Source organism: Halichoerus grypus, chromosome 8 (assembly GCF_964656455.1).
Source record: "Halichoerus grypus chromosome 8, mHalGry1.hap1.1, whole genome shotgun sequence".
NCBI lineage: Eukaryota > Metazoa > Chordata > Mammalia > Carnivora > Phocidae > Halichoerus > Halichoerus grypus.
This window is the reverse complement of record NC_135719.1, coordinates 93,098,297-93,122,247: the sequence shown is the minus strand read 5'-3', so window position 1 is coordinate 93,122,247 and position 23,951 is coordinate 93,098,297. Positions and strand designations below refer to the sequence as shown.

Below are 23,951 nucleotides of genomic sequence, written 5' to 3'. Positions count from 1 at the left end.
GAGAGCCTCTTATGGTTGACAGCAAATGCACTTTAATTAAGATTTAATGACCTTCATATGGGAAATGGAAAATTATTATAAGTAAGTGATCTTGGATAAACTCCAGTGACTCCTTTAAAGGGAACATCAAATAATAATATAGTAAATATATTTTATGTAGTAATTATGTAGATTGTGGAACTTCATTCAGCTAAATGCTTTTTGGCAGATTACAGAATACACACTCCATAGCAAGTGAGATGTTGAAATCAGTACTAACCTGTAACAACTTGAAATTTCCAGTAAGAGACTAATAGATGGACTGGTATAATATGCTTAACCAACTAAAATGCTTTTTTTTTTTTTTTTAAGATTTTATTTATTTATTTGACAGAGAGAGATACAGTAAGAGAGGGAACACAAGCAGGGGGAGTTGGAGAGGGAGAAGCAGGCTTCCCACGGAGCAGAGAGCCCGATGCGGGGCTCGATCCCAGGACCCTGGGATCATGACCCGAGCCGAAGGCAGATGCTTAACAACTGAGCCACCCAGGCGCCCCCAACTAAAATGCTTATTAAAAGAGAAAGGTGTGTTTCTTCTGGCAGCTACTGACTACTAACAAATAAAGAAGACTTGCCACTCTACTCTGGAGAGAAGCACCACTGTTTCATGCTGCCATGAACAGGAATGCTGGCCAATGTGCCGAATCATATCTCCCTGACACAGTGGCCTGGAATATCAAAGGAATGTAACTTGCTTCGAACAGTGCTCTTTTCCCATCTTCCAGCATCCCTGAGATTTACTTTTTCCTGTCCCTAAAATTGGTCTTTCTGCAGATGAGGCCATCTTTCCGGGGTGTCAGGCTTATGATATCACATCCTGATGTTTACACCCCACCTACATTACCTCAGGTAGGCTCCAGTTTGGCAGGAAGAGGCCATGCAGTCACGCTCTGTAAGTCTGTACTACAGCCCTTGATTGATTTAGCAAAAGCTAAATAGCAAATAGTCTTAGTAGAGGCGAGGTGGCCACCCAGAGAAGGTGCAGGTGCAGCATGTCCCAGGGTAGCGCTGGGGTCCCGAAGACCCCAAAGATCCTGACAGAGTCGTGCAGCTGCCTGTCTCGGGTTTGAGAAGGTACTGTTACGCCGGACTATAGCTCTTTCATAGCTCTCTGTAATTTGCATTTATTTCACTCTTCCAGAAAAAGGTAAGAACTCTTTACAGACATCAAGGCTCCTTTATTTTCCATCCAAACTCACATCAGCAAGCCCCCGTCCTCACCCAGAGGCAAAAAGCAGAGTGAGAGCCCTGGCAGCTGGGAGCATTTTGCCCACTTCTGACCAGCTCCATCTCTTCACAGTCTACCTCTTTTTTTTTTTTTTAATATTTTTATTTATTTATTTGAGAGAGAGAGAGCATGAGAGGGGGGAGGGTCAGAGGGAGAAGCAGACTTCCTGCCGAGCAGGGAGCCCGATGTGGGACTCGATCCCGGGACTCCAGGATCATGACCTGAGCCGAAGGCAGTCGCTTAACCAACTGAGCCACCCAGGCGTCCCACAGTCTACCTCTTGACTCTGACTTAATTCTTTCCATTCCTAAACTACTCGTTTCGTGTGAGGACTGTAAGCATAAAACCACTCGCCTACATCATGGTTCCATGGGGAAAGCAAAGCTGTGGCACACCTTGATCTAGAATCTCTTCCATTAACTCTGGGATGATGGCTTGGTTCCCAGTGCTCATTGCAGACCTGGAGCCCATCTGCGGGCCCTGCTCTCCTGAGATGGGGTGGTGGAGATGGCAGTGGGTGCTGGGTCACAGGATGGAAGAGCTCGTTCACCAGAACAATTGGAAGGATGAGACAGCAACAAGGCAAATCTTGAGATCATGGTAGTGGAGAGTCTTCCAGTGTGACACAGTCCAGCTTTAGCTGGGTTGGTGAGTCAAGGGAGTGTCGTGGGGACAGAGGCCCCTGGAGCTGAGAACACCAAGGGGACATCCACTGCTGCGTCGTGCTCTCTGACCCCAGCCCAGGTCAGCCCGAGGTCTCCCTAAACTTGCTTCGCCATAACCCCCGCTCACCAGCCCTGTGCCCCTCTGCCGCTCACACCGCCTCGTCCTCTCCTACCCCTTCACCTGACTTTCTCTGATACTCCTCACAACCCTCCAGAGGAGGCTGCTGCTTTTCCTCTTCTCTGTTCACACAAGGGGCTGGCATATTCCTCACTTGCCTCTGCCATTGTCCTTGACCCTCACTCCACAGCTTTCTCTTTTCATCGCTTGGCCATTTACCAATTGCCCAGACATGACCCCACAGCCCCCCAGCCCTCTAGGGCCTGTTCCCTGATGGCATTATCGGCCTTTCACCCTCAGTGTGGCCGAGCATTTCCCCGCTTGTCCCCACAGTTCCTGCACCAGCCCCAGCCTTTCTGTCCCTGCAGGATGGTGGCTGTAAACTCCCCTCCCCAGTGTCAGATCTGAAATCCTCCCCCTTTCTTGCTCCTCCACTCTTCCCCTCTCTTGTGTGTGCTGCGCCTACTCCTCATCCCTCCGACTCCTCCTTCTCCCCATCCTCCACTTTTAGGCCTTCTCCTAGCTGTCCTGACTTTGCCTGGCTCTCAGGTTGGACGCCCACAGTCAGCCGTTTCAGCCACATGCGAGAGACCCCAGCCCTGTGTTCTCCGGTCCCACTGCAACTTGTCAGTACTTCCGACGAATTCCTTCCAGAGCCCCCACTGCACCGCCCGAAGCAACAGCGCCTCTGGCCCCCTCCCACGGCGCAAGCCTCCAGTCGCATCCCTTCCCACCGGCTTCTGCAGACGAACTTGCCTCTCTTTCTACTGAGGAAGCTGAGGACACCTACATGATTCTCTTCAAAACTCTTCTACTCTGGCTTAAACCTGCATTGCGTCTCTTGTCTTTATCCTTGTGGCTAAAGAGGAAGTATCTGGTCTCTTTTCTACCCTCAGATCCTCCCCATTCTACTCCTCTAGGACTCACTCTATCCCCTCTTTTCTTTTGCTTCCTCCATTTTCCCCTCTAACGTGATTTTTCTAACTACAATTATGCTCATCTCCAGCATCCTTTAAAAAAAAAAAAAAACCTTCCTATTAATTCCTCTTGTTTATAGTCCTCTCTCCCTTTTCTTAACTACCAAACCTTCGGATGAAGAATACGGTTACTGCCTGCACCCATTTTCTCTGCCGCTGTGATGCCCACCCCCACCGTTCTACTGAAACTGCCTCGCAAACAGGGGCTTATGTAGTGCTTCAGTCGAACAGAGCTCAGAAGTCAAAGCTTAGGTCCCTCCCTCTTCATTACAGAAGGCTTCCACGTAAGCATTCAACACATCTGTGTTTAAGAGTTACATATTTTATTAGTCTGAGAATATACATGAAATGCAATGAGATCATTATGGGCCCAAGAGTAAAGCCTTCAAGCTGGCAAATAAGAATGTGAATTTATAGAAACATTATGTACTGTACACAGGACAATATTTTGATTAGAGGTGCACTGATATGTCATGAAACTAGAGCGTGCTTTCCCATAATATTCTTGGTCTGAACCAAGTTGGGTTGTAGCAAATACCAATGGATATCCTAAACATTCTGCATTTCTCCCCCTGCTGCTTATTGGCAAGTAACGGGAGTCGCCGGTCTCAATTTGGTAGCAATTGGTCCATTCAATAACGGGTCAGCTTTTTCACAAAAGCACTTCTAATTTATACTAAACACGCCTAAATTTTAACTTCATATGTAACAGGAGCCACATATTCTGTTTATCTGTTAGCTTTCCTTTGCTCCAAACATTGTGCCATGGGATCAGCATATGGTCAACGGTAGAGGCTGGTGAGATTCTATTCTGCCAATAGGAGCTGAGTGTCCACTCTGACGATATTTGGTCAGACGATGCAAAGGTAAGTTAAGATGAACTCCCTGCCCTCAGGGAGCTCACAGTCAAGTAGTAGAAACATGACAAGCACCTAGAGACCACAATTGGAGGGAGACAATGGTAAGTGTGGTTCAGGGGGGCTTCTCTCCAGCCACCAGTGGGAGATGATCTTCTGAGAATGAAATCTGAGAAAAGGCCAACAGAATCAACGTCTGTGAACATAGCTGGTATTTAAGGAAGGGTCTGTTGAGTAAAGGATATTTTTATTGGAAAAATCAGAAATCTCTCTGAAGACATACCATTGAATTCTTATTTAGAAGATACTAGGTCCTTGCAAGTTTGTCAAAAATGAATTGTGTCATTTGTGTTTTCTGGAGAGTGCCTTTTCTGTAGGCTAAATATTTTTGTTGAGCCATTCCTACCTCTTGGCACTGTGTCCACTTAGAGGCTTTATGACCAAAGAAAGGTTTCTGCAGGGGAGGCAGGGGCCCTATGGAGATAAAATGCCTTGTGTTTCCCTGCAGGAGGTCTAGCTCTCACAGGCGAGTTGAATGGCCATTCATGCACTGAGAAGATCTTATCTCGTGTCTTATTGGTTCGGGGTCACTTGTTGGCTCACATTATATTGAAATGTGGGCAGGGAGAGGGAGTAATTTGTTAATGTCATGTAGGATGAACTTGGTTAGAAAGGGAAGTGTACCCGCTTTATAATAACACAAGTGTTTCCTTGCTAATCCCTTGGCAGGTTCATTATCTGTGCAGCCCCAGGCAATGGTTAGCCTATCATGCAAGTGAAATTTAACCCTCAGCATGAAATTAATCCTCAAAGACTTATGTCTGCTCAGTCTAGAAATAAAACATTTTAAGTGATTGTATAATCCCCGACTCTTTCTTTATGCATAGGTGTTAAATTGTTATCGAGAAGTTATAGAGCATGCTAGGAAATTGATTTTTGTTTACTTGAGCAAACCGGACAAATCTATAAGAACCAAGTAACTGATATCCTAGTTGAAGGTTGTAGTTGTAAAGCTGACATGGTGGGATGGCTGTTTTTAAGCATTAATAGAGTTACCGTTTGTTGGTGGTCATACTCATGTTTGCACGGCATTTTACCTGATCTATATATAGGAATAAAGAATTTAAAAATATATATATATCACTTGGCAAGGAGACTATTTCCTTCAGCTTCTTGACATTTGACAAGGTAAAACTGGGAAACGCCGTGAGAATGCCAAATGGGTGTAAATGGTTCCTTGTAGAGCCAGGAAACCTATAACAAGAATTTAAGAGTAAAAAGAAATGGGGCTGTGTCCCTTTTTTTGTTTTCACAGGGCTTTATTCTTAGCCTTTTCATGAATCCTGCTTTCCAAGGTGTATGGGTAATTAGAGAAAGAGAAGGGAGTAGAGGTTGGGTTGAGAAGGGGTTGGAAGGAAGCCAGTATTTACTGGGAATTTTGGTACCAAGCATTTTATACACATTATCTTATTTAATCCTCACTGCAAATGGCAAGGGTTGGTATCACTTTTCCAGATAAAGAAAGAGAGAGGTTTAAATTTCCTGTCCAAGTTCATGCACTGGATACCTGGCATAGTCAGGATTTGAATCCAGGTCTGTCTCTACCTACGTGTATCCCTACCTTGCCAAACGCCTTTATCAGATTTGTGTTCCAGATTTGGGTTTGCTCATGTCTGGCCTATTTTAACATCCTTTTTTACTACTGCTTCCTGTCAGTTGACATGGCCTGTCACTCTTCTGTGGGAGGAAATTAAATTGGTCTGGCACAATTTTCCCTTCGCAGAGCCAAGTTCAGTGGATGCCGATGCCCTTTCCTAAATAGATACAAATCAACTATCAGATAATTTACACTCACTTCTGCCTATTGTTCAGGTATTGACTTCCTTTTGACTTTACATGTGCCTTTTTCCCCTCAACTTCTAGAACAGCCCTCCTAGGCTTTCAAAAATCATGTTTACTCCATAAGAAAAGGTTTTATCAGCCCTTACTGATGTACACATATCTCCTTTTAAAACTCTCTAACAAGGCTCTTTTCTGTGCTGGTTTAGCTTCCCATCCAGCCATGAAAACACTCTGCTCACTGCCCCAGAACCGTCCTTCCTGGCATCCCAAGTTAACTGCTGCAGATAAGTTTTCTCCGTTTAACCCCATCTAGTCTCCAATCCATCAACTCACTTTGTATATCCTATCTCCTTTAAGCGTTTATTTATTTTCTCTGTGTGTGTGTGTATAAAATTTATTTTAATAGTACTGTATATTTACTTTGAATTTCCTTCTCATTGACTCTGATTTTTAAACTTCCTTGTGTGTCATGTTTTTTAGTATCCTTATGCCTGCCTGGTATAGTTTGCTGTAGAATTTATAGATGGCTTGAAAAATTAACTTTAAGGGACTTATATGGAAGTTTTACATTTTAGGGAAATATTAGCATTTTCCTAATTTTAAGAAAAGTGAAGTTATTCAAACGCTGGCAAACAATGAACATTTGTAACATAAGTAAAAGTAGACTCTGATAAAATGTTCTCTGTTGTTTAATAGCACAAAACAGGGTCGCATCCACTTTGTTTTCTGAGATTTACTTAGTTATTGTACAAGGCCACAAGACATTCCTTTGAAGTGATGATTTTCACAAGGGCTCAAGGGTAGAAACAGTCCTTTATAGTGTTTAAAAAAATAATCTTAAAGAGGCATAAAGCTGCAAACAGGCAGTAAAAAATTGTTGCAGAGTAGATTCTTTTGAGTACCCAAGAATACCTTCCTGTTGTTGTTGTTTATAATTGTTTTTTTTAATTACTTCCAAATTGTCAGCTCACAGAAAAGTGTGAAAAGGTGTAATGATCACACTTTAGATTCATTAATACGGAATATTATAGAAAATTGTTTTAACTCTCGAAAATCCCCCTACAACTATAAAAGTGCAAATGAGATTGTCCCTGCTGTTTTAGCCAGGCCTGTGAGGCTCAAAGCAATAGGATATTTATAAGAAAATTCCAGACATAGCAGTGCTGCCATGATCCATATGACCCAAACTTTCCAGTTTTTGTCTCTTGTCCTGTCTAAGGAAAAACAAAAGGACATACCATTTAAATTAGAAGATCTCAAATCATTGTTATGACTCATTATAATGAAGATATGTGTATTATTTCATAAAGTCATTAGGTTGATGTGGAAGAAAAAAGCTCTTTTTAATTTTCATTACACCCTGGTGATTTTCAAGTCACTATCTCTCCATAAACAGCTCCAACTTCTCTACAACACTGTCCTGAGGAACTGGCTATTTCTGTTTTCCAGTGAGAGATGTGATTTTCTTTAAGACGATACTGACAATCCCTTATGTTTGGAAGATTCTATTTAATTGCTAGTTTTAGCAAACTAGCGACACAGGCCTGGAAAGGACTTCAGCATATCTATGTATTGATCTTCCTCAAATTTTGTACTTGGAAAAGATCACACAGATTTCTTCAGCTGCAACTCTCAAATAGCTTGAAGGAAAAGAACATTGTGTATTTAAGAGGCTTTTCAATGTTCCTAATTTGGTTTGGAATTTAATCCAGTAGATTCCATTTTGGATTTCTCAGAAAACATTTTTGTCAGCCTTACAGGCACTGTGGCTTCATTTTAAGTTGATGCATCTTATGAAAGATTGTTCGAGGAGCATCAAAGAGATATTTTCATCTTTAATCGGTTCAAAACTGGTTAACAGTTATCTTGTGCTGAAACTTATTTTATTTTAAACCTATGTAAACAATTGAAGTAATGAGACTATGCAATAAGTAACACCAAACTTATAAAAGAGGAACTGAATTTGAAATTCAGGATGGTTTCCTAACTCTTGGATCTACTCTATTTACTAGAGATGTTTCCCCACAAACTCTGATAATGCTATGTATATTAGGGTGAAGCTATATGCCAAAAAAAAAAAAGTATTTCAGCCTTAGATCTTAGTTTTTAAGCCAGAACTTTCCGATTGAAATATAATGTGAGACATACACATAATTTGCAATTTGCTCTTAGCCACATATTAGAAAGTAAAAAGTACATGCTTGCTACAAAACATCTGTGGGGTGCAATAGATAGTTTAGTCCTAGGAAAACAATGAAGTTATATTTAATGGAAAAATATTTTACAGTTCTTTAGCTCTTAAATTTAAATCTAAATTAATTAAAATAAAATAAATTCATTTCCTCAGTTCCACTAGGCACATCTCAACTGCTCAGAAGCCACATGTGACTAGTGGTTTCCATACTGGACAGTGCAAATTTAGGCCTTTGTGGAATTTACTTAAACAGAAGTGCTATTTTAATGGTCTCTTTATAGGTGGTTCATATTTAGAAGAAACATGATAAGATAAAGATAATCCACTTTCTATATATGCACTAGAAATCAGTGTAAATAAGATGCTTTCATGCTGGACTAATTTCTAAGCTTATTTCCCTGATTTTAGCTATGCGCGTGTGCGCGCTCGCGCATGTGCGTGCTCGCGTTAGGAGGTTTCAGGAGGGGGGCAGTGCTGTGGCTGTATGATCAATCTATGACTTTTGAAAACAGATAACCATCTCCTGCTTTGAATCCCATTATGAAGTCCTAGTAAATCTAAGCTTTTGCATATATCCCAATCATGAAATTGATGATGTAGGATATTGAAGAGCAGATGGTATGGGTTTCCTATGTATGGTGAAGGGCAGTGGTAATAATATTCCTTAAGAATATATTAAGTTGGAAAAATAACTATCTTGCAATATGAACCTTATTTCAGTTTATATAAAACATGCAACTTTAAGTAGAGTGAAAAAATATGTTTTCTTCCCTTTTGTCTTCTCCCAGGGGAGGCAGGTGAGTGCTTTCTAGTTCCCCTTTTCCTGAAATTAGAAAAAGGATATGACTGTTACTACCAAAGACTTAAAATAAAATATTTAGAAAAAAATAAACCCTTAAAATGTAACATTTGGATTCTGTACCTGGATATTCGCACAATTTTTATAATGCCTTAAGTTAGGCACTTTATTAAAACTGCTTGGCTCCCCATGTGTAAGGCACTTTTCACACTGAATGAAAGTGGTACAATGTTTAATGTGGTAATTCCTGATTCAGTTGTGTGTTTATGTAGCATCTTTTGCCAGATACTTTTGACAGTAAAAAGAACGTGAATTATACAAAAAAAAAAAAAGTCCAAGAGAAAATTGATGAGCTCTTTGGATGTAAATATTGTATGATATATCCGTGGTATATCCAGGTTGGCACAAGGATGTTTCTCCCCGTAAAAAATAACATGGCAAAAACACTAATCTGTGGTTATTTCTACTTTTTTCTCCTATTTTGTTTTTATAAACATTTCCATTTTGACATCTAAAGACTTGCATTCTAAATGGTATAGTAGGAACATACACCGTCACAATACACGGTCCTGTAAAAAGCAATAATGTGCTCTCTCAGTGATAAGGCAATCCGCTAGAGAAAAAAAAAAATACAACGGAGATGACGGCAATTATCTAGCTAAACAGGAGTGAAAAAAGAAGAGAAACTTTACCAGAAGATATGAAGATATATTGTTTGATAGACATGTTTTGAAATACCTGCAGACTTCCTCTTTCTCTGCAAGTTGCCATCACTCACAGGCTCGGCTTCAGGGGTGGGCTTTGAGGCCATGTTTGCAGAATAACTCCATCCCGTGGACATGGCTAAGAGAGCCAGTGGTAGACAACTGATTCCATAGAGAATTTTAACTGGGATATGATTTTGCAGTGAAAGGGAAACAGGTAGTTCTCTCAAATTAGGATAATTGGAAGCGGTTTATAAATGGATTCACAACAAAAGTATGGGCAGGGTATAAAGAAATCATAAAGAAGAACTCAGGATCCTGAGGCTACCAGCAGCAGGGGGTCAAGCTGTCACTGTCTCTAAGCTCAAAGGCATGCGTGAAGGGAAAGGTTACCAAAACTTGAAAGACGAAAGTCATGAAGAGAGGGCTTCCTGAGAGGAGCGGCCAACTTCTGTTTACAGAGACAAGCCTGAGGAAACCTCACAGGAAGGAACCAGACAAATAAATATCCCAAATTCATCTTCCTCCCTTCCTCCTGTCACCTGCCAGGGCTTCTCATTGACCAGATCCAACTGGAAGACAGAGAACATAGGATTCTTTTGATGTAATCAATTTGGATCATCTCTCGGGGCAATGACCAGGATGGAAAAGGGTGGAGAGAGTGTCTGGAGGAGCAAACAAAAGATATTTGGCACACGTAGTGGCAGAAGGGAGTTACTGGTGGGCACCAGGTTTGTGTCATATTACACCGTGGCTGGGTAGCTTTATCAAAGTCAGTGAGTGCTGTGGGGGAGCAGGAAGCATGAATAACCAGAAGGAACTGGTCTACAGAGAGGACACAGAGAGAGACAGAGATACAGTACAAGGTTGGTCCTTGGGTCAGTTAAGGCAAATCTAATTGCCGTAACAAATAACCCCTAATGTCAGTGTTTATCCCAAGAAAGTATGTGTGAGACAGGGGTCTAGGCTCCTTCCGTCTTGTAGTTGTGTACCCATTAAAGCTTCGGTGTCCTCTGCTTCCTTCTTGCAGTTGAGACAGATTTGATGTCAGGTATAACTAGTGTTGATGTAAGATGTATCTTGCAAAGTACATTGGGTGAAACAGGAGAGAGAATGAAGAAGCCCCACTCATAAGAATCTCAGTCTGAAAGTAACACATTACATCACTTCGATTCCATTCAAAAGAGCTAGTCACATGACCTACATCTGGATGTACAGGGCCCTGGGGATGTACTTACTATCTGACTGTGTCGGTATCTCCCCAGATCAACTTCACACAATGAAAAAGGGAGCTGGAGGTGTGAGTGGACGCTTATCGCTTCCGCCACTCCCTGATGGATTCCCCTGTTCCAGTCCCGGTTCCCAGGAGACCTCATTACACTATTTTGTCACACACAGTCTCTGTAATAACCACTTCCTCCCTGATGTGAGTTACTTTGAGACACGTCAGTCCTAGCAACCGAAGCCCTTGGTGAAGCCATGTTCATTTAGGATTGGTATTGCAATATAATAAGAAAGTCATCTGTTTATGCCTTTAAATTTCTAAAATGTTTAAACTTGAGATTTTTAAGAAATTTATCTTATTTGTATCTAAGAGTGCAGTGTCTTCTACTGTGTATTTGTTTACCTGTGGTAAATTTTTGTCTTCAGTCCTACAAACTTTCAGTAATTGTACAGCTTTTTAATTCTCCTGATAGTTAGCTGAAACTGAATCTGACACAAGTAATATTACTAAAAATATATACACACTCAAACCAATCTTCACTGCAAAAAGTTCTCTTGGCATCACATTTAAAGTTGTGAATCTACTGACTTCACCATTGAAAATACTCATTTCTCCCCTTCCTTTATTCCAAAAGTTGTCTACATTCAAGGGAATGAGAAAAAAACAGGGAATACCTGCCAACTATTCTATAAATTATATCAAGATTTTTTTAATAGACATTTCAAAGTATGGAATTGCAGCTGTCTTGTGCTTTCTGCCAGAATTTGACCTAATACACATGAGTAAGAGTGGGCTTAGCAGTTCCAAAAGTATTTGTACTGGGAAGTAGAATCCTTTGCAGTGGTTCTTTCTCTTTCTTTTGGTCTTCCTTTCTATTCTTTCTCTTTCTTTCCTTCTTTCTTTTTTCTTTCCTTTTCTTTTCTCTTCCATATTTCTTTCTCTTCTCTCTCTCAAAAGGGATAGTGCAGTATCATCAGCGCCAACAGAAAACCACAGTGATTTGGTCAGAATTCTGAAAAATATAGGTTTTTCAAAAGAATATTTTCCTCAAATTTTCAAACTAAACATGCATTTATGAGAATCTAAATAACAGACACCACATAGCTCATAATGCAAAAGTGGAAAACATACCAAGAAAAAAAGAAGGGCATTTTATTTGAAGAAACAAACAGGACTAGAACTCACAAAACACATAAGGGAACAGAATGAAGGAATCATTATGGCTGGCATCAGCTGTGCCATGTGTCATCCTCCTCATCCTTATTGTAAGTTATAAATTAGTTCTTGTTCAGTTTCTAGGAGTGACGGGACTCTTTATTCAACCCGTGGAGCGGAAGGATCCCAAAGGGATAGGAATGCATGGGCAGCAGGGCTGTCTTCGCACGAGCAGGAGAGACTGACCCTGCCTGAGGTACTCTACCTGCGCATGACCACAGAGCCTAGGGAACAGGATACTTGAGGAAAATGGAGACTCTCTGCCCCTTCTCTGCCCTCAGGACAGCCCATTCTCAGGGAAAATTCAAACTCAGCCAGAGGCCCACTTATCTCAGAACCTCAACTCTGGCATAGAACTGAGAAACAAAACACATGCAGAAAATGGTCTCTGAACAGCCAAAATAGATGTCGCAAGAGCCAGGCACTGATGCTCACGGACCTGACTCATAGTGTGGCCCCTGCAGCCCTCACTAAGAGCCATGACCGAGCTGAGTTATCTCGTCCTTCATTCACTGCTGGTTTTAAGTGGTGAGTGAAAGGTCACACAAGGAATGCAGGAGAGAAAAGGGGAGGAGGAGATGGAAGCAGGGAGAGTGGCTTAGGGGCAGACACGATGATGTTCAAGAAAAGATAGCTTATTGCTTAGCAATAACGGATAGAACAAAACCATACAGAGAAAACAGAGGACCAGAAAAGTGCTGTGAGGCCATTAATGTAGGGAGGCTTGAGCAGATCACAGTGTAAGAGCACAGAGGGGTAATTCCCATTCAGAAGGCCCCCACTGACCCCAGTCACTACAAACATGCTATGTTGGGTTTCCTGTGTACTATTCAAGGGGGCAAGCAAGAATATGACAAATCTAGGAAGACTTGCCTGTTATTCATGTTTTAATGCCACATGTTTGTCTCCTATTAGAACACAAACTTTTTTTTTTTTTTACTATTTATTTATTTGAGAGAGAGTGTGTGTGCAACAGGGGGTGGGGGGGCAGAGGGAGAGAGAATCCTAAGCAGGCTCCACACTGAGCGTGGAGCCTGATGCCAGGCTCAGTCTCACAACCCTGAGATCATGACCTGAGCCGAAATCAAGAGTCGGACACTCAACTGACTGAGCCACCCAGGCGTCCCTAGAATGCAAACTTCTGTAACAGGGTCAGTGTCTGAGTTAAACAATCTTAACATCCGAGTGCCCTGTACAGAGTAGGCACTCAACAAATGTTAGTTGGCATGAATTCTTTGTAAATCTCACTGTTCCAGAACACTTTTTTTGCTCTTCTATACTCAATGATAAGGTCTTACTTGCGGAGGGAGGAGCTAAAATTCCCAGTGTTTAAATCTAATCTTCAGCTATGTCTTCTCCCCCAAGTGAACTTCCACACCTCCTACCTTCCAAAAGGTGGTCACTTTACTACTTGTAGCCTTGCAGTTTTGTTCTCTCAGACCTCTGATTGACTTCTTGGGCATTTAGAATAATTTGATAACTATCCAGCTCTGTTTGAGGGACGAGACAAGCTCGGGGTCCCGCAGTTTTCTGCACTAAATCCTTTTGCTCAATCACTTTCTCTTTTCCTGGCTCCCCTCTACCCCACCCCCACCCCATCCCCGAAAACCCTTCCTTCAGCACTACCATCTTCTTGAGCTAATCTTTCTATCATGCTCCCAACTAAACTGGTTTTTTGGGGAACAGCTTGGTGAGATGGTGAAAGGGCTGTGAAGCATCCTTAAACAAGGATTTTTTTTTAATTGTGATAAAATATGCATAAAACTTACCCTTTTAACCATTAAAAAAATCTAATTGTCATACTTGGAACTCATGATAATTAATTGACCGCAAATGAGCAGAGTTTCATTGGACACAACCAGAACTCACCCTCGCAGAAGTTTGAAGGAGGAGGTTCAACTCTTATGTGTTCACTGGAGGTTTCTCACTTGGGTCTCATTTTAAATGAATGTCTTATGTTTGGTCTTTAAAATTTTAAGGAACCTACATTAACCAAGATATCCAATTAATCTGGATCTTAATTTGTAGAAAGCTAGGTTTTTTTAGAGTAATTGTTTTATTCCAACTAGCAGCTTTTACATACATACATCTATGTGAAAGCTGCTAGTTGGAATAAGATCATCATTTTATGAAATTAAATGAGTGGAATGGTCTTGAAGTGCTTTGTTACACCAAACTACCCACCTGTAATTTGAACAAATATATTAGTTGTCTTTTATTAAATATTTGGTTAATTGGTAAAACAAAGTTTCCTGTACAAATTCTGTGGCCAAGTTAAGCCTGCTCCTGGGTGGGAATAATTCATGCATCTCTTCTGTTGCCAGTGTTCTAAGTGATTTTTAATTATTTTTAGCATGTTATTTGATGATAATAATGAAACCACACCCTTCCACTGGAGCTTTCTTGAGCATGGATTCCTGTCATGATGGAATCTTCATTATTACAAGCACATCATTGAGAAAAAGAGAGAGAGTTAGAGAGAGGGAGGAGAAAGGGTGGAGGTTGGGGGGAGAGAGAGGAGAAGTTACAGAGTTAGTTGATACTGGTCTTGACAGTCAGTGTTCCCCAGGCAGACAGTAGGCTTGGAAATAAACTCCATAGAAAACATGCTAAATAAATATAGAAAGGTGGTTTTGGGGTTTTTGTTTTGTTTTGTTTGGGTCTACAATGTATCAATCCAGTTGTCTACAATGAGGAATCACATGATGTCTTGGGAGAAATCACATGATGTCTTGCACTTCAAATAGGACTGCATCCAAATTCTTCCACAAAGATGTCCATCCCACCTCCCCTATGAAGATCCCTCTCCACCCACAGTCTATACTCCAGACAATGAGGGATCAGATCAAATTAACACAATCAATTCATCTCTGAAACCTGGCTCTCCCTACAACAGTTAATTCAGGGCTGATTTTTTTTAGAGTTCCAGAGATAAACTTCAAAGTCAGTTGGGTGGCGTGCAAATAACATTATTCCCTCTTTAACAAATGAAAAAAGCTTGGTTTTAAAGAAGTAATTTTACTGACATTCTCTGACCTAGAGACAAAAACAAGGTGAGAGACTTGAGGGAAACCTATTCCCTCTAGTCTGATGCTTTTCTAGCTCCAAGCTGATACCTTTTCTTTTTCCCTTTCTCAAGTGATTTTTACCCTACAAATACAAGGAACTGTGAAACTGAGGAGTACCCTGAGATGAGATCACATATGTAAAAATGCTCTCCAAGTTGAAAGTGATTTACAAGTAAGCAGTATGATCACCACTTTTTTAGTCATTTTTGGGTCCTATCCACCTATAAAATGCTTTTGAAAACTCTGTCCTCATTTGGAATCAATAATAACAGATCCAAATCTTGGTAACATATGAGGTCAATCTTGGTATAAAAATAAAAACTTCCCTTGAAATTTTCCTCAACTCCAATAAGCATAAGCATGTTTTCTTCCTTACTAGCCAAGTTTCTTACCTCCATTCCCCAAATTTCTTTCTAGCATAAGCATTTATGCTTATGAATGCAAAGAAACCACCCACTCTCTTAATCTTTCTCTCTTTGACATTGTTGAAAAACATCCTTCCTTATCAGTGCTAAGTAAACCATAAGATAGGCACATTTGATCAGTTAAAATAAAATGGATTGGTATATTAGGTCTCCAGAGACTCTATATTCTCTGACATTCTCCCTCACTGGGACCCTGGCTTATGGTCTCTAGTGCATAATTAGTTTATGTGAAGTGGCTCAGTTCCCAGGGCCAGTAAGAGGGTTCTGGTAGATTCTGACTGCTTTCGGTTTCCCTGTTCTGGAAATCTTTTACGGAGGCTGTAAACCAAGAACTTCAGTCTCATCCTGAGCAATGAGCTGAAGCTCAACAGGTGAGAATGGCATCCTGTGGTTCTCTGTCACCAGGCAGTAGGTGCTATTGATGAACATTAGAAAAACCTATAGACCCAAAGAGGTAGGTGGGGAGGATCGGAGAGAGAAAGAATATATCTGACTTTTTTGGGGGGTATCAAATTTTTTAAAACTATAATTATTTTGGGAATATGGGAAAACGATGATACTTGTCATGACTATAGTAATTTTAGTGTTCGATTGCTAACGCTGAAGTCACCCTCTCTACTCTCATTACCTTGCTAATGAGTTATTTTCCAACCTGTGATCCATCCTTCCCGCCCTTCCCACGTGTAATTTGATTTCATGCTAATTAACCACTGTAATGGCCAGCCTACGTCAGTGCACTTGGGAAAATGTAGGTAGGTGCATCTGGTCATTTGCTGACATTAAACATGAAGTTTATTCAAACATATGCATACATACACACATACGTATATTCAAAAAGTGGCAGCCCTATATATTATATTACAAGCATAATTTTATATTGTGACATGTATTTTACAAAGCAAAATACTGAAAGTCATGCTAGTCAGGCTTTTGTTTAATTGAGACCAGTTTATGCTTGGAGCACTTTAATTATACAGCTATGTCAATTAGCCTGTTTTATTGCTTGTGGTTTAACATTATTAGATTTAGGTTGTAATTTCTAATGATCATTTGTCTCTGACTTGTTAACTAGCATATTGTCATTAAAATAAATTTTAGAATTATATTGTCAGTGCTCTTAGTTATTATCCCATAAGTAACATAAACAACTGGAAGAACGTGTGCCAGATGGTAGAATCAACTGTCTTATCATGATTCATCTTACAATGTCAACTTTTGCACAGATTCTACATGCTAGGAATACCGTATGTCTTATAATTGTGTAAGATGTACAAAACTAGACCTATTTCCTCACATTAGTCAGGGACACATAGGTAAATGTTTATTGTAACAAAACTTGTGGTTGGCAAAACAATGAACCACTTATAGGATATTTAAGTGTATAGTTAAAGTGTGAATTGTAAAATGTACAGTCACAGAATATCAGACTTTAAATCTCCCTGGCTTGTGAAAGGAGACTGCAATTAGATGTGTCTAGGATCACAGGAAATTATTTAAAGTATAATCAGGTTATCTGGGTTGATCTGATATTTCAGAGAGATAATATTTTTGAGGCTCTGTTCAAAAGCGTGTTCAAAATTACATGGCACAGAAGATTTCCCTTGCTTTTGTGGCCTTGCCAAGATGTGTTACTTTATCTGTAGTAATTATCTAGCTGACTGAGCACTCCAGGTTACACATTTCTTCAAATTATAAACTGTTTTAAAATAACATAGAGAAATTTATTGGTCTTCTTTACAATATCATAAACACTAAGCCAAATCATAGCTCGGCCCACCTACACCTAGTAAAGATATTCAGACTTTAAACAGGCAAAATCTTAATTTTTACCAGGCATAGGTCTTTATTTCTTTTATAAAGAGTGATGACTGAGCAACATTCAGGAAAGATCTTTCTTTTCCCTGAATTTTTAGAATAATTTGATAAGCAGCCAAATATGTAAGGGTACAGCTTTTGAACTTTGGTCAGTGGTCACTTCTCAGACAGAGCCAAACTCATGACCCTTGTGGATTTGTTAGCTTTAGTTTAGGGTGCTAATTGATGCCAGGCCTAAGTCATGAACCCAGCAAGCAAAAGCAATGCTTAAGTTGCAGACGAACCTAGTTCCCAGAATCTTTAACACTTGGATTCTGCGTTATTTTTTTTAAAAAGATTTTATTTATTTATTTGTTTGTTTGTTTGAGAAAGAGATAGCATGAGCAGGCGGTGGGGGGTAGGGGGGGAAGTAGGAGCAGAGGGAGAGAGACAAGCAGACTCCCTGCTGAGCAGAGAGCCTGACATGGGACTCGATCCCAGGACTCTGGGATCATGACCTCAGCCGAAGGCAGATGCTTAACCAACTGAGCCACCCAGGCGCCCCTGTATTCTGCCTTATTTTATAATGAACTACTAACATTTCCCTGCCCTCCACCTGTTTGTTCTGTCCTAGAGGAAAGATCTGTGGCTTATTCATCTCTGTGTCCCCAGAATTCTTAACTTTGCCTCTTGTACAGATGAGGGTCTCAGGAAATGTTGAGGCAGAAATCTGTGTCTAGAACGGCAAACCGCACCCTTCCAACGTGAATAAAGGACTCCTGTGCTCATCATTGCCAAGGCAGTGTTACATGGATTATTGTTATATTTAATCTAAAGTAAAACAGAATACCCATAGCCCACTTTTTTTTTTTTTTGAGAAATGTTCAAAGAAAACCTTTCTCCCCGGCACATACTAAAGAAAACTGATGGAATTGTCTCTCAAGTTGTGGCCTTGTTCCCCCCACCCCCCATCAGATTTGCTCTTTCTGTAGGGATGGCAAATGCAGAGATCCCATCCCCCTTCAGTTCAGTGGTTAGCCTTTCATGGAAAGTGGGTATTTCTTCTATTGGGGCAGCCTTAGTGGAAGGCGATTTTTCAGAGTACAGGAACCAAATATACAAGGTGGGAATTTTTCTCAAGGTGGGCTTCCTAGGGCCTTTTCCCAAAGTCTGTAAGGTAGGTGTATACACCTAAATTTCCAGACGTGTCTTTGCATGTTCGGTGTGACTTTGGCCATGCTCAACCAACCAGTAAGAAAGCAAACATACTCCATAGGAGAAACCTCTTATTTCAGTAAGATAGGCTAATTACGGCGAATTAAAATCTTTACTTAATCTTCCTACAGTTATCCTTTTAATGTGTTCTGTAATTGCAAACCTTTAGTCTGTTAATCTCTGATTCATTAGTGGGTTTCTTAAGTGTTTATTAAGGAGCATGTGTAACATTCTGGTAATTACTAATGATCTTGGTTCATAGCACATTTGCAAAGATCTTGGCAGGGAGTTTCATTAGATTCATCACCACTTATTGTCAGTGTACAATTTTTATTAGCTGTCTCCCACCTCTATAAAATATGGAATTTGGGGTTTTACAAAACAAAATGAAAGGCTTCCTCTTTCTTATGGCTAACAAACTCATAAAATATAAGTCTCTGTGTCCCTGTCCCTTCAAAATCAGAGTGTCCTCTGCTGTCTGCTCTCCCATTTTACTGCTGAGGAGAAAGGCCAAGAAGGATTAAGCTACAAACCTCACTAGTTTTCACTGCTTCTTCGTGGCCACACTTAAATTGTAACTGGTGGCTCCTGGCATGTGTCTCTTTTCCCCCAAGTTCCTCACCTCTGACAGAAAGGTGTAATTTTTATGTAGCCTACAGCACGATGGTAGCTTACAGGTCCACTCAGGAAAAACCGTACCACTCAGGACTCTCTTCGGTGCCAGAGGTACCCTGCCTCTCCACCCGAAACAAAACAAACCTTTCTACCTCGCCCCTGGCAGCTGAAATCCCTTTAACGGGACAAGATCGAGCGACAGCATCTCAGTTGAAAAGCTACATTAAGGATAAATGGTGTGAATGCTTTTCTGAGAGTAGAGTTGAAGAGGGGAGAAGGTAGGAGAGAGCACAAGAACACTGTTGAACTGGAAAATGACGAGATGATGCGAGAGCTAAACTTCACCTATCTCGCTGCTCTGCTCGGGATCAATGGCAGCACCAAAGGGATGGTTTGGATGGCTGGCTTTCGGGCCCTCCGGAATCTCCATCGGTTCCCTACCCTAAAGCACCACAAACAATCGGATGATCGAACTAAAAAGCAGAGTGTGTGCTATGCTAACATAGCTTCAGGACAGATGTCCTCATCTACCCCAATCTGACTCTTTGCAACTCAACTGCCACCCTTCATATAAATATACTATAAATCACATATACACATACCTATATGCCTATACGTGTACTGTACGTGTGTGTCCTGAATCCTCCCTTCCCCAGTATAGATGCCATTAGCCATCAGTAGTTTTTTAAAAGATGATAGGTACAAAATTACTTTGCAGATAAAGGCACTGCATAAATTTGAGGTTTTGACATTTTCAAACAAACTCGTCCTCCAGCTTTTAAGGCAAGCGAAGTCATTTTATTTCTTACAGACGGATCTTTTTTATGGCCGTATCTTAGAAGTGCTCAGACCAGCTGAATGCCTAACCTGGCATTTCTAACTGTGCTGAGGATCAACAACAGACTAGTCTGAAATTTGGTATCACCAGCTAAGGACACAACGAAGCCAGTGGGAAAGGCTGCAGTAATGGTTCTCGACCCGTTCAGAGAAAAATAGTTCAGTGAGTGAGAACATTCTTCAGCTTTTAAAAATATGCTTGTACATTTGTTTGTGAACATTGCGCCACCCTTCTTTGCCCTGGTGGTTACCACAGTAACTCCCTTGATGTTTATGGCATGGTGGATGACGGGGCTATTGCCTCCACTCGAGGAGTGTGCAGGACTGTGCTCCCTGGCACCCCAGCGGACAGGGTTGCTGGCTCCCGGGCAATGAGGCGTACGTAGGGTTTGAACCACACACCTTTCTTTGTGGTTCATCCTGACTGCACGTCAGGCACTGAAAGCTTCTCGAGTGTTACTCCACTGTCCCATTTGCCAGTTTGGCAGCAGGATTTCATTCTAATAAGAGAAGTTTCTCAGATGGAGATTCCAGATGTGTCTAAGCTGCTTTTATTAGGACAATGGAAAGGTCCAACCTTTTCTTCTAAATACAATCAAGAGTAGTGTGGCTTTGCCTTTGTAATTTTACAAAGAGTTGTATTACGTAACTGGAAAATTGTCTCCCCGGGCACAGAGAGAATTTGTTAGCCCAGAATGCAGCTTGGAATAATGCTGACGTAAAGCTTCAATTCAAGAAAGAAACCTTTTAAGTTGCTGAAATGTAGTAGAGAGGAAGAAGGAAATTGCTGTTTTACATGATTGACCAAAATGCACTGTAATTATATCAACTTGAAACAGATTCCTTAGAAGAACTGATAACTCTGTGATCCGAACAAGTCATGTGTAGTAGAACTAAATACCGCATGTACTTTCTCTGCAAAGTGTAGACACGCCGCATTTGAGATGGGCAGTAGAAGAGACAGCTGTACTTGCCTTAGCCTGCTTAATGGGACCTCCAGCTGGTTTAGCCTAGTGAAGAATGGCGGGTGGCTTTACTGAGGAATTAGTATTTACCCTGCCTGCCTATCCTTTTGCACTGCTTTACCACACAGCTTGCGGACTCTCCTCATATAATGTTATTTTGATGTCGCCACTCCTGTTTGTAATTAACACAGCGTCACTCATCAGTCAGTTTCTAAGTGGAACACTCCTTTTGGATTCCACTCACTGTTCTTGTTGCCTGTTCTAAAGTGGGTGGGTAAAATTTAATCACAGATACTTAGCCCAAAGATAGCCTTCCCGTTTTCCCTCTTTGCTCCAGTGTCTCGACGTAGTGCTATTTTCTGTCAGCTACAGTCCACCCATAGATAGGAGATCATCTCCAAGTAGAGTTGTAATGGCATTTACTCAGTGCCAGGAAAACTCCTTGGCTGACACTGGATACTCTGAAACACTATTATTACTTGCATATGGTAATCATCTATTTGCATAGCTCCTTCACCTAACTAGAAGCTTCTAAAGAGCAGGATTGTGTCTTATTTTTTTGTAATGCCCCAAATAGTGGATACCTACTACATACTAAGTGTTCAAGAACTCTTATTAACTGAATGAATGGCAGATTAGAACTAGTATCTGTCAGATTCTACACAAAGAAAGAAATTGCAGCTAACAAGTAAAGTGCCTAGACTTCCAATAGCAAGGTTAGATGACTAGTTATGAAAGAACTGTAGTCTGTATTCATCTTGGTGTAAGCTGACGGAAGACCTTCCTCAGTGTTACCCAAGCACACAGACGTCATAGACAAAGCCGATGTCTCTAACCTCAGCAGTGAAAGCGGGGCTAAGGACATTTTTCTAGGCATTGGGATGCACTTGCTTTGGCCCCTCTGCTGACTCATCTATAGTCCTTCTAGGACCAGGGCCATATAACTGGGAGATGGCCTCACTGAAATACTCAGATGAGGAGCAGGAAGAGGTCAAATGGTCTCTACTGGGCTTTTTGACTTTATCTCATAAATTTCCTCCCCCAATCCACTCAAGTCTCCACCTGAGCAACTGAATTCCACAGCAGAGTCCTATAACACCTGTCCTGAAGGAAACGTGGGAGGTTGCCATGGTGGGGGATCTCTTTCTTCCCTTCTCTTGAAAGGACAGCTTTTCCTCACTGGCCTTTGTTTCTCTCATTTCCCCACCCGGAATGCCTTTTCCTGCTTACTCTTTTTGCCTCTGAATCCTGTAAGACCAGCTCAAATCCCTTCTCCTTCCTGAAGTCCTTTCTGACCCTCTGCAGAAAGCAGTAATTGCTCCCTCTGATGAACACCTGGGCTATTTGGGGCTGGTGCTACTTGACATTGTGGATATTTTTCTTTATATTGTAAATTATTTTCCTCATTTATTTATTTATTTATTGTGACTCTTGACAGTGAAGATGATGCTCTGAGTTTTTTAAAACCTGTAGATCTTATTTCATATGATGGTTATTTTAAAAATACTTGGTAATTTGGGAAAAAAGTATCTAGAAAGGAATTTGATGGAGGTAAGTGAACTTAATGAAATTATTACAGATATTATGAGAAAAATCTACAAGCTATTATAGTTTTATAATATAAAAGCTATTTTAAATTATTTTCCTAAAAGAACAGTTAGAGAATAATGTTAGACTTCCCGACTAAGACCTAAGAAAATGTTTCATACTTAGCAATGAATATAGGTTACAAATATGCAATTGCAGAGATGGAGATTCTTTTTCACACGAGAATCAATGTCATATTTTGGAAATCACTCCCTATGTTATTTGTAGTATAAACAAATTTTATGCAAAGTTATTTGTTGTGTAGGTGTACATATAGTTTTCTCATTGTACAGTTTTGGGTTTAGTGTTAATTCATTTGTATCCAAAGTACCAAGTTATCTCATCTATATGCAGTAGTCCAGAAATACCAAACATGGTCCATCTACCTGACCATCAAATCACGTTCTTGGTTCTAGACAGAACTGCTTACTGAGCCTTCTGGGCCAGTGGTTATGCATACACCAAATGTACCTCTAGGTCCGGAACAGTTTAAATGAGTTAGCTGTATTGGTCCATGATCTTCTGATGAGTTCAATACAGTTTAAATCTTAGAGATATAGTTCTTATCTAAAAACTAACCTTCTAAAAATGATCATGCTAATAGAGGTTTAAGTTTGGCAAACAAAACCATTATGAAGATGAATATTTAGGACGTTTTAAATTTTGGCAATAGTAGAATATTGCTTGCTGGGTTGAAGAGGATCAAGAGGGTGTCGTATTGAATGTATCATAAAACATACACACAAACACATACATGCATTTATTTAAAGAGAAAAAGGATTACCCAAGCAGCTCACCCCTTTCTTTACATTCCTGTTGCCTCCATTTGATATTTTGGCATTATCCTCACCGGGATTATTATATGGCCTTTATGATTGTTTCGCCCTCCATATTCCCATTCCAATCCACCCAATCAGGCAGTAAATATTTTTGTAGGTATTTGTATGTGTTCTGCTGGAAGAACTGTGCTGGAATACTCAACTTCCTCATCTCAGAATGGCTGCCCTCCTGCACAATTATGTTCAGCAACTCTCTACAAAATCAAATATAATCCAGCCTCACTTTCCAGTTTTATAATATACTCATTCCTTTCATATGCCCAACTGCTTCAATTAAAGCAAAATAGTCACCCTTTTCTGTGATGTAAGTGTCAGTTTTCAGCATAATTCCCTGGGGCCTAGAACCATAAAATACATCGTTCTTAGAGGTAGAAGTGTTCATATTATAAATCCAAAATCTGAGAAAAGCATCTTAAAGTAGATGATAGAAGAGGTGTTTTTGAAAAGTTCTTTTAAAAATTTTTGGTAAAATTGTGGAAGGAAGAACAGAAGGGCCTTCTTAACTCAGAATTGGGACAAGGAAGTTCAACACAAGTAGTGAGCAGACTAAAGAAACCCAAAAATGGAGAACAACTGGGGTGTAGGGAAATGAGAGTACTTGTCAGAAATCTCTTTAGAAACAAACTCCAAAGTAAAATACACAATGAATAAGTTAGGACCCTCACATTGGGAAACTCCCAAATTTTGAAGGTTAGAGTCCCGAGATGCATGATCATAACCAAAAAGAAGAAGAAAAAAGAATT

General features: G+C 40.6%; 1 protein-coding gene across 1 annotated transcript in view; it reads left to right on the top strand.

The window, feature by feature from the left end:
• Nucleotides 1-23,951, top strand: part of SLC25A21 (solute carrier family 25 member 21) — a 476,445-nt gene that overhangs the window by 330,627 nt on the left and 121,867 nt on the right. The window lies entirely within an intron of this gene.